The sequence below is a fragment of the Perissodus microlepis genome, chromosome 19, assembly GCF_051167445.1.
Source record: "Perissodus microlepis isolate ML-2025 ecotype Zambia chromosome 19, ASM5116744v1, whole genome shotgun sequence".
NCBI lineage: Eukaryota > Metazoa > Chordata > Actinopteri > Cichliformes > Cichlidae > Perissodus > Perissodus microlepis.
The window spans coordinates 19829339-19836723 of record NC_140479.1 but is presented as its reverse complement, the minus strand read 5'-3'; positions in this window follow the sequence as shown (position 1 = coordinate 19836723).

Below are 7385 nucleotides of genomic sequence, written 5' to 3'. Positions count from 1 at the left end.
AATTAAAATACATTCTATATAAAACTACAGCATGCTGTTAATGGTTAATTAATTTAATGTTGAAACAATGCATACTTTCTCATGCAAAAATGTTTTTTGCACTTTTACTGTGTCGTTATTACAGGCAGTCAAAACAAGGTTTGCACATGTCCTTGGAAGTGAAGATGCTTTGCTGGCTGCTGTGACACTACCAAAATTTAAGCTTCGTTGGCTACATGACCAGGCGCGGAAGGACCTCGCAAAGGCACGTCTGCTGGTAGAGTGTCGAAAACTTCTCCCTGAGCAAGATCAGCTACAACCAGGTACCAGCGCCACCAACACAACACAGCACGCGGGTTCTAGCAAAGAGGATGAGTTCTTCTCCTTTGAAGAGAATGAGGACATATATGCCACTGCTGAAGGTGAGGTAGCCGAGTACCTCAAATCAGGAGCAACAGGGTTAGACTCTCTGAATCATTTCCCAATGATAAAGAAACTCTCTCTTAAACTTAATGCAGCTACTCCTTCAAGTGCCCCAGTTGAAAGGCTTTTCAGCCTGGGAAACCTGATTCTCACTCCAAAGAGGAACAAGTTGTCTGATCATAAGTTTGAGAAGCTTCTCCTCTTGAGGTACAATCATTGGTTTGATGGAACCAAAGTTGAGTAGTGCTCATATGATGATGATGTGTTGCCTTCAGTGGTGCTCTACAAGGTAAAGTAGGGTTATTTCCAAGTGAAACTTGGGCTTCTGAAGCACTTAAAATACCATTATATTTTATTTATCTACATGGCCTGTATGGAGGCAATATTATTTTGGTTTGACTGTTTATGAAGCTGAAAATAGTTATTATTTATTTTATTTCTGTTTGTGGGGCTGAACATACTTGTAATTAATTTTATTTCTCTTCTCTTTCTCTGAAAATACTTTTATTACTGAACATGAGGTCTCCAGTTGGTGCAATTCAGCAGTTACGTTTACAAAGTTAAGTTCAGTTAACTTTACAAAGAATGGACAAACCTCACCGTGTTTATGTTAAATCATTTTTTGCACTACATGTTTTTGCACTTTGATACCTACAGGTCCTAAATTGTCTGAGGTACAGTTTAATGTTGGCACTGCTAAAAGCATACTTTCTGTCCATTTAAATGGCAAAAATAAATATCTTTCAAAAGTTTCAACACACTATATGTTGTGTTTTGTGATCCACTGCTTCTTCCTAGTGATACTACGTACAATGATTAGACACTGATGTAACAACCCCAGAATGATGAGTTTGCATTTGTAGAGGGTTGAAACAATAGAAATAGATTAAAACACACAGATAAAAAAGTGACACATAAAACAAACTTTGTTAATTTCTAATTTAGTTTCATTCATTTCATCATTAACTTGCACTCACACTACTACACTGCCATTTTAACCATTTTAAGTTCAGGCCATTAGGTGGCACAGTGTACTTGTGGCAGGATAGTGCTAACATGTAAGCAAGCTAGAAGACTGGCATCCTTGCTGGGTATCCAGTTAGGGAAGCAACACATTAATAAGAGAATTCTGGGTAAAACCAAAGTTACTTTCCCTAGTAACTAGTTACTTTGAAAGTAACGAGTAACTTGAAGTAACTGAGTTACTTTTGATAGGAGTAACTAGTAATGTAACTAAGTTACTAATTTAAAGTAACTTACCCAACACTGCGTATGACCCTGAAGGTAAGCGCGTCATGGACTGAAGTAAAACAGTATGTTGGCTGTGCCACGCAATGCTCAATTACATGGGTGGGAGCTAGTGTGTTAGCGCAGTTAGCTCGTTAACGTGTTGGCCGTCTAGCCCCATGCACGGGCGATCAGGGGTAGCTCGTTAACGGAGATTTGCCGTGTTGTGGCGTTAAGGTCATTTCAACGAGATTAACCTGAAAGCACTAGTGGGAACACAACGAATATGACTGCACATTTACGCCGACATCATCCTAGTGCAAAGACAAGTGGAAGCAGACAAAAACAACAAGCATGCATGCTACAAACTTTACCCGAGTCATTTAGACAGCCGTTAGCACATGATTCTCCTTATGGGGACCTGATATGTTTAATATGCTGCTGAGAATATAGCCCAGAAGAAGCGTATAGTATAGCTTTTATTTTGGAAAGAGACATTTCTCTGTAATAAACTCTCTTTTCCAAAGATGAGTGATTCCTCAATCAGATACAGGGCTCGCAATATCGCTAGCCCGACGTCCTGGGGCTAGCGATTTTTCCAGTCGGGCTACCAAAATCTATCTCTGCCCTGCCCGTCGGGCTATTGTAGGAAGGAAAAATATATGTCAATGCTTTTGCATTCTTTCGGAAATGTAGCTGGGTAATTATGTCACTGGCATCGGTGAGCCACTGTCAATATGTGACATATTGAAATCGCGTTTGAATTTGCGCTTGTTTTTTACTTTCACTTTGCAATCGCGCGAACTGTGTATAGAGAGCGACAGTACTGATTGGTGAGTGATGATAATTTGCGCACCAATTCCTCTGACATCGTCTTATCAATCGTTAGCTTACTATGCAAACATGACAAGTGAAATCTCCCGCAGCAAGCTTAAACATGTGAGAGGTTGATCGCGCAGAGAATCGCTGAGCGTTATGTGAGTCCGTGTGTAAAAGCAGCAGGATATATGTTTCAGTTCTGCTGAGTCAAATAAGACAGGTCAGGGTGAAGAAGTGACAGCCAAAGAAAAGCTTACCACAAAACGGAAAAGTTATGACAAATCAGACTGTAAGGCAAAAAGAAAGTGCAGCTTTATGGTTTCATGGAGAAAATAATTTCTGTGGCTGTGATATGATGAGCTATATAACCAGGGGTGCACATAAGTGGTCCGCAGGTGCGCATTCGCTGTCAAAATAAAAAACACGCACAAGGGTTACGGTGTGTTCACACCGAACGCGATAGAGGCGGCCAGAGCGTCAGGTTTACATGTAAAGTCAATGGAAAGGCGCGATGACCCGCGATTGCGGCTCCCATGAAAATTCGGAAGCAGATTTGTGTCGCGAAAACGCCAAAACGCCTGAAACTCGCGTCAGTCTAGAGCGTTTGACTCGTGAAAAAAAACCACGCGCGTGAGTTTTTGTGTTGCATTTTGTGCATACGCGCGTTACGCGTCTACCGCTCGAGTTGGAAAAATCTGAACTCCAGCGTCAAATCGCGCCGCGACAACCAATCAGGAGCCTGGTGACGTGGCTCTGACCTAGGTCAAAGGGGCAGATCCAGCCAAAGCCCTTCATTCTTCAATGGAAGGAAGGCTAATCAGCGCCGTAGCAAACAACCTGCTGCTTTCTGTACCGAGACAGGAATATAAAGGACCGAGCTTGGAGGAAGATATGTGAAGAGATCGGGCAACCTGGTAAGTTCATTCATTTCTCTTTTGAAAGTTTTCGCTGACCCGGGGAAGCCGCACAAAAGCTAGCAAGCCACCGCTATTTTCCCACTGACGTACAAATACCGTTCTGCTTTTATGCATGTTGTCATATAGGAATATATTTTGTTTATTAATAAACAGCACACAGTGGTCCCGCTGTTCATCCGTCACTGCTTCGCTTTTTCGCTGATTTTCTTTTTCTTTTCTTGCACCGTACAGCATTGCATTCTGCAGCCTGATTGACAAATCTGCTCCGTGTCGTGTCTCCTGCGCTTGCCAAATTTATCACGTTCGGTTTTGATAACCATCACGTCCAATAGAAAAAACAGCACAAAAACACCCATAACTATGACCCTCATTCGGAAATACACACCTGCACCGCGAGGGAAAAAGGTGCACGAAAGTGGCAGGCAGATGAAGACAAACCGCGGCATAATAATACTTTTACGTTTTGCAATCTACAAAGGTTTGCACTTTGAGAATCAATTGTGAGAACTGTGACCAGTGTTCATGTGTGTGGGGGAAAACAGTGTATAAAGTGCGTGGCGACCCATATGGAAAAGATATATATAAATCTTATAAAGTTTTTATCTGTCTTGTATGAAAAGCATACAAGAGTGAAAACACATAAGATCCCTTGAAAAATTATATAATGAAACTTGTATGTTTTGTATACTTACTAAAAAAAAAAATAAAAAAAAATGAAAGTAATGAGAAAGTGGCCACTTTCATGAGTTAACCATATGTTTTTACTATTTCTTTTCCATATGGGGAGGGCCTAGTTATTCTGAGAACCCCTGCTGCAATAAATGAGGGACCACTGTATATACTTTCTCTGATTATATTCAACCTGTTAACATTTAATACTGTATTGATAGAGCCAACTGATTCTGCAGCAGAGCATCCCCTGTTGCTTCTCCTGCACTGATACCTTTTTAGTCGGTGGGATTGCCTTGTGATCACCTTTACTAAATATCTACAACCAATCTGATTATATCCTGTTTTTTTTTTTGTTTTTGTTTTTTTTCAATGTTGAAATTAAAATCTAGTAGCAGCCTTCTCATTTCTTTGTGTTTTGTGCTGTTTTACAGGCCCACAGAGGAGGACTGCTCCGAGGCAGATGAGGGACGGGTCCCAGGACGGTCCATCGGCGGTGGAGCTGGCCATCCTGGTGTCCCTGAAGAGGCCACACCAGTCTCCAATGGAGCATTTCCTCCTCAGCCTTGTTCCTGCTCTGGAGAGCAGCTGGGTCCTTTTTCTTCCTGTCTCTCTGGAAATACTTATATTTGATATATTTATGTTTAATGTTTTTCTGTTTGCGAATTTTAATATTTCAAATAAATTTTTATAATGACTAATGTCTCAGCTCTACTACACAGCAAATGTTGGCACACGACTTGACACATGTAGAATTTATTTCTTATTATACTAATGACAAAATATACTAATACAGTGGGATGCAAAAGTTTGGGCAACCTTGTTAATAGACATTATTTTTCTGTATAAATCGTTGGTTGTTACAATAAAAAATGTCAGTTAAATATATCATACAGGAGACACACACAGTGATACTTGAAGTGAAAAGAAGTTTACTGGATTTACAAAAAGTGTGCAATAATTGTTTAAACAAAATTAAGCAGGTGCATAAATTTGGGCACCACAAAAAAAGAAATGGAATAAATATTTAGTGTATATCACTGTGTGTCTCCTATATGATATATGGGGTGCCTTTGTCTGGACGTGCTTCCCATCCAGAGCTCCACAGCAGAGTGGGAAGTTCCAGCGCTCCTGGAATCCCTCTGTGATGGACCGCCAGTCTCCAGGTGAAGGCACAGCCATGAAGTCGTCCACTAGACAGTCCCAGATGGCCGTCGCTACCTGGGGGGTGATCTGGCTCACCGTGGACACACCGACTCTGTAACTGAACGCTTGGTCCTGAAGGAGTCCCTGGTGGCAAGGAACCTGGACAAAATTGTTCAAAATTAGTATTATGTGTACTGCAGTTACAAAATACATTATTCAAATTCCAAAATACTTTTGTGATGTCAGATTTAAATCACAAAACTTAAATCTTACATAAAACATTTTGTAATTATAAGGATAATTACAAAATGTATATTAGATCATATCTAAAACAGTTGTGTTTTGTTTTAACTTTAACATATCATAATTTGATTGGTAGCAACTTTTTCCACTACAGTGTGCCAATCACTCATAATTCCTAAACATGTCAATCAGGTAGGAATGAAGTAAGACATTAATAGAAATAAAGAGTTGTATGTTGACATGTAGCCCTTTCCTTGCTTAAATCATTAATATTTTTGAAAAATGAATCTGTGATAAGACAGCTTATCAAGATAGAACCATGTAACTAAAGATGAACCAAACTGTTCACAGTTTTATCTAACTCTGTTTTAATAAAGGCTGGTGACCCCTGTTATAGAGTCTAACAGCTGCAGGGATTATATACAAATATTCAACTATCCCAGAATTAAACCAGGTCTAAATAAAAAGGAGTGAGTATCACTACAAAGGTTAACTCAGTGGTCCTAATGCTACAGTTTGATATCAGCAAACACCGAGCGCATACATTGATGTGACACCACAGCCATGCTATCATTGCAAACACTGATAACAGCATAAATCGAATTAAATCGGGACTTGATGAGAGCTTCTGAGTATCACTAGAAATATTATAAACAGTCGTCTCCGTACCACAGTTTGCTGTCAGTAAACACCGAGAGCATTCACTGTTAGCATAGCACATCCATGTTAGCAGTGTATAAATGGATGGTTTAGCATATATTAGCACAGGTATCAATAAAGGACTACCGTATTAAATACTTTTACTAACCTCAGGCAGATGGACAGGCGCTCTGCAGGTGGGATTGAGCGCCTGTAATTGATGTCTAGGCGGGGAAAGCAGGTCCTCAAACTGGCCGGTGATATCGCTGGAATCGGCCGTCATCCGGGCGCAGCTCCTGGAGCAAATGGTGAAACTCACCAAACTGCTCACGCCTCTGGAGGACCTGATGGACCCAGGTACGGCGAGGACGTCTTTTACGCCGCTGCTCTGCTCTCCACAGTGCATAGAGAAGGGAGACTCTCTCTTCAAGCGCTAGCTCGACAGCTGCCATCTTGCAAAGATACCGGTCTGGCACAACTTCCTCCCACATTTCCGGTTCACTCGCGTCAAAATATGATATTTTGACGCGCTATGGATTTTTCTTGGACACGCGTTGAGACGCGAATGTGCACGCGTCAAATTAGGGGCGTTTGGGGCGTTTTGTTCGCGTCCATCGCGTTCGGTGTGAACACACCGTTAGGGTTAAATTTAAAAACTGTACTTTTGAGTTAAAATATATATTTATAATTTTAATAAATGACAAATTAAAAAGGCATGAACATTTTTTTTTGTATCGAAAAAATATCGAACCGTGACACCAAAGTATCGAACCGAACCATGAATTTTGTGTATCGTTGCACCCCTAATATATATATATATATATATATATATATATATACACGATACAAAAAAAGTATTCATGCCTTTTTTAATTTGTCATTTATTAAAATTATAAATATATATTTTAACTCAAAAGTACAGTTTTTAAATTTAATGTTGCTGAAACAACAAAGTAATAAAAAAAATAAATCTATCTGATGGAGAAATCACTCATCTTTGGAAAAGAGACTTTATTGACTATGTGCACGAGACAATGCTAACTTCCTGGTTTGAGACCGGATGTGGGGTTGTGCATTTCCGGTAGCTTTACTTTGCAGTCAATGCTACTGTGAAGATATACTCCAAAATCATGTCCAAAACTCGAAAACGGAAAGATCGCGTTAAGTTACAAAGAGGAGAAGGTGGGAACACTCACCGCTGTTGTGTCATAAAAAATCTAATGATCAATTTTGACGTTTAAAGTGTTTAGATCGATCAGTTGTTTACATCACTCAACACAAGCAGAACTGCATTACTGCAGCAGAAGACACATCGTCCACATT